The sequence below is a fragment of the Bos mutus genome, chromosome 2, assembly GCF_027580195.1.
Source record: "Bos mutus isolate GX-2022 chromosome 2, NWIPB_WYAK_1.1, whole genome shotgun sequence".
In the NCBI taxonomy this organism is placed as follows: domain Eukaryota; kingdom Metazoa; phylum Chordata; class Mammalia; order Artiodactyla; family Bovidae; genus Bos; species Bos mutus.
In genome coordinates, this window is record NC_091618.1 from 109,675,668 (window position 1) to 109,680,123 (window position 4,456).

The 4,456-nt window shown below is 45.8% G+C and overlaps 1 non-coding gene across 1 annotated transcript; it reads right to left on the minus strand.

Moving 5' to 3' along the window:
• Positions 1-2,739: 2,739 nt before the first annotated feature.
• LOC138984969 (U6 spliceosomal RNA) lies at positions 2,740-2,847 on the minus strand. Its single transcript, XR_011462204.1, has one exon. It is a non-coding gene; the product is annotated as a U6 spliceosomal RNA (small nuclear RNA).
• Positions 2,848-4,456: the final 1,609 nt, after the last annotated feature.

Here is a 4,456-nt window from a genome sequence, read left to right on the forward strand (position 1 = left end):
ATTGGCCCCAAATTGCCCAGACTTCTGCTCCTGCCCCTCCATTCCTGTGTGTGATGGCCTCTGTCACTTCTACCCAGGGGTCTCCTAGCAGTCACAGTGCTGGGGTGGGGTGAATCCCCCTCGCCCTCTCTTATGTTCCCAGATCTCCAGGCTGCCTGTTTCTTAAAGAACTTTCAGAGACTGTGCTAGTTTATTGATCCTCCTTCAGTCCTGTGGGCTCCTTTTTGGAACCCCGCACAGATAGATCCCCAATGGCCCTGTGCCTTTCATCAACCCCTCAGAATTGGAATGTCTAATATTCCATTATTAAAGTGCTGATTTCAAGGCCTTACCCTGGAGACTGATTTGGTAGGTCTGGAGTTTTGGGCCTGGATGCTGTGTCTTCAATCTACTACTCACGGATTCTGCATTGGAGTGGGGTTGAGAAAAAGTGGTGTTGGAACCATGGTGCTCCCCTGCCTCGGTCATCATGTTCACCTGACTGGCTGGATGCCAAGCTCTGCTGGGCAGGGATGGTGGCTCATTCACATCCACACTGTAGTGTTGAATCCAGGACCTGGCACCCAGTACAAAGTCAGTAGATAGCTGGGACATGAAAGAGTTGGAGGTGCTGTGTGAGTGGACTTTGCTTTATCAAGTTAAACAACCAGCTCCCAACAGGCAAATGATGGCCAGGCACCAAGAATTTAGGGCCCAAATCAGAATCCACATGTGGCTCAGGTGAATGTCTCTGAAATGGTAACAGAGAGGCTATCAGGCACCTCCAGAAAGGTGGGTGACAGAACCAGGCTGGGTGATGACCAGGATGCAAGGACAGAGGTGTTGCCCTCTCTCCCACCCCGACTCTGCTTTCTTCATACCTTCCAGATTTCTTAGAGGGAAGTCAATTCCTTAAAGGCATGTTTTACTTTTTGAAGAATTTTTGGAGGCCAAAAAGTTTGACCTAAATGGAGGAATTGGTTATTTCTCTGAGTAGAGATTAGGTTTTGATGGTAAAATCGTCTACCCTGCACAGCACTTTGATCAAATAAAGCACGTGTGGGTCACGTCCTCATCAAACAATGGACAAAGCCCTGAGCAGACTGTGGCTTTAGTCCTGGAAGCCCCTCGGAGCAAATGCCATGGGTTTAGGAGCTCTCTTGATGAGCTTTCTCCCGCTGAGGGACCCTTCCCACCCTGCAGAACCCATGTCTCTAGGACCACAGCAACACCCTGCCCCCAACCGCCCACCCCGGCCCTGTGCTCTGACTCAGTGGAGCCTTTGTATTAATAACTGCAGCTGGCAGCGTTACAGAGTCAGGGGAGAAAACCGTCCTTATAACACTACTACCTCGTGGTTGCTGCTCTCTGACTGCACTTGAGCTTCCACATGCCTAGCATTTGGCCTGTACTGCCAGAGACGGGGAGCCTGGTGGGCTGCTGTCTATGGGGTCGCACAGTCGGACACGACTGAAGCGACTTAGCAACAGCAGCAGCAGCAGCCGCCTCACTTGTACCATGTAACAAGCCTTTGAGGACTCTTGCTCTACAGAGAAGAAAACTGAGCCTGAGCGGTGGGGGTGGGGGGCACGGGGCAGAGGAACGTGCCTCGGGAATCACAGCTGGTAGTCCCCTAGGTGCCCAAGCCACACTCAGTCTCTGTGCTATGCTCATCTCTACTTTTTGGCTCCCCAAACGGAATTTAAAATTAATCTGTGTTTTCGCTGATCATGACTGCAGGACATTGTTTATTTTCTGAACTGGACTGGGATGAGGTTGTGTCTTCCTGTGTTGGTTTTGATGCTTTTCCTCATGGTGGCCCCCTGTCCTTCAAAGTGGTAGCCATCATCAAACACTTGCTTCAGAATTATAGGTAAATTCAAATGCTTCCCAGCTCAGGAGCCTCTATCTATAAGCCTAAATGGCTTCACACAGAGTTACCTCATGTCCTATTTTTTCTCATTCAGAGGGTTCAGACCCTAAGAATATTAAGAATCAGAAGTACAGCAGCTGTATTTTTGAGCTTTTTATTTGGGAATAATTTCAAACTTACAAAAAAGGATGCAAAAATAGAAAAATAATACAAGAGCACCTGTATTGTCATCATTGTATTCCACTTGCTTTATTATTTGCGTGTTTCTCCCCATTCCATATATATATGTATATGAAAGAAAGTGAAAGTCACTCAGTCGTGTCCAACTCTGTGACTCCATGGACTATACAGTCTATGGAATTCTCCAGGCGAGAATACTGGAGTGGGTAGTCTTTCTTTTCTCCAAGGGATCTTCCCAACCCAGGGATCGAACCCAGGGCTCCTGCATTGTAGGTGGATTCTTTACCAGCTGAGCCACAAGGGAAGCTCATATGTATGTGCACACACACATATATACATGTATAATGGTTAAGAAAAAAATTATATATAACATGCAGATAATATGCATCTCTATATCTATTATAATAATATATTTTTTTCTTAGCAGTTTGAAAATAAGTTACCAGCTTCATGGCCCTTTACCCCTGAGTGTGAATTTCCTAAGAATGACAGTGTTCTACAACATAACAATAATACTTGGCAAAGTACATTTATCTAATTTCCCTCCCGTATATCAATTTTGTTAGGTGACTTATCAGTGTCTTTCCAAGAATCCCCCCTTCCAGTACAGGATCCAGTGCAAAGTCAGGTCTTGGATTTTGTTGTCCTGCCTTTTACCTCCTTTAATTTGGCTTTCATGATGTCAATCCCCACTTTCCCATCACATGCACATTTTTTTTTTCTTCAGGTATCTGTGTGTCATCTTTGTGCAGGGGCAGTGTTGATCTTTTTTCATATTGTTTCAATTTTAGTGTATTTGCTGCCAAAGTGAGCACCCCACACCATTTTGTTTCGAGGGCATGTTTCTCATTGTATGCATGCTTGTATGTGTTTCATGCTGGTTAGACTGAGGTTTTGCGACCTCAGCCCAGTTACTGCCCAGCGATGTGAGTCCTCTCCAGGTATTTGGAGCCGCATGAAGATGTGATCTTCCCCACACAGATGATATTAAGTTGGACCTGGTCAAGGTGTTGTACAGTTTCTTTATCCTGGCTGCTTTCTCGGTCTTTTTCCCCTTGCCACTAATAAGCAATGTGTGGGGAGTCACTTTAAGACTATGTAATTAATATTCCAACAGCAGCTATTGTGAGGGGACTTCTCTGTGAGTTACAGGCGTGACCCCTTTTCATCCCAGGGATGCTCCTCCTGCCTCTTGTGACCATAAACCCATCTTCTCTTGGCTCAAAGCCCTCTCAGGCACACCGTATCAGAAGCGGGATCAGATCTGTGGCTTTTAATGCTGTGAGTAGGAAGCTGTGGATAGAACTGCAGCAGAGAAAAAAAGGAAAGAATTGTTAATTAGGGAATCTGTGGCGAGGGGAAAACTGCCTCCAGAACTAGGAAAAGGAAAAATGGACTGGAGGGGCTGGGAGATCAGGGAAGTTACAATCACTGAGCCATAATAGTGAAGTTTGGCCTGGTTTTGTAAAACTGAGCTCCTGTCCTCCCACACTCTGGGGTCAGTAGCCCAGGATCCTGTCTTTGTGGAGTTCACAGTTGGGAGTGGCATCCTGGACCATCTGAGGAAAGATGGCTTCTAGAGCCGGCTAGCAGCTGCCAAGGCTTCTAAAAAGACCACAAATCCAACAGCCTCATAACAAAGAAGAGCCCTGGAGGAGTCATTTGAACTCCTGTTTGGCCCCCAGCTATGCACAGCCATTCCAGGACCAAGTGGATGCCAACGTGCTGGAAACGCAAAACCGTCTAACCATTCATGGAGAAATTCTACCAGGGCCCAGGGAGGTCAGGTTTTCATTCAGCTCTCTGCAAAACAAAGAGGTAAATAATAGTCTTCATTATTAAATTCTATTGTGTGATCTCCAAATAGGCTTAAGAGAGGCCCGTTTGATTAGTGGGTCCCTGAAGAAGAGCTGCCAGGAAGCAGTGTGAAGGTTCCAGCTGGGGAGGCACCCAGGTGGATGATGATGCAAAGACACTTTTCCATCTGTCCATTAATCCATCCATTCATTCTCTTAATGAATAGTTCCTGAGTAACTACCATATACCTAGAGATCCAGGGCACTGAGCTGGAGTTGGAGAGGGGAGAAAACTCTTTAACAATGAAAGGAGAAGTAGCTCTGTCCTGGTTGGGTGAATAGAGGAAATCTTGACTTTTCCTGTCATTAAGAAAATGTTTAACCTCTAATGATATTTATAAATACAGAATCTACTGAAAGAAAATAATTTTTTTCCTCTTACTCCAGAGAAAGGAAAGAAACACAAGCTGATCATTCATTTGAATCAACCATTAAGTCTGTGAGGTGTGGGGCTGCTAAAAGGTGGTAATTTGCTTTGCAGGCAGGTTTTGTAACTGGGAAACAGCACAGCACCCAGAGTGTTTCAATGCCTTTCTATGCCCTCTGTCTTGAGCTTTTGGAAAATAGG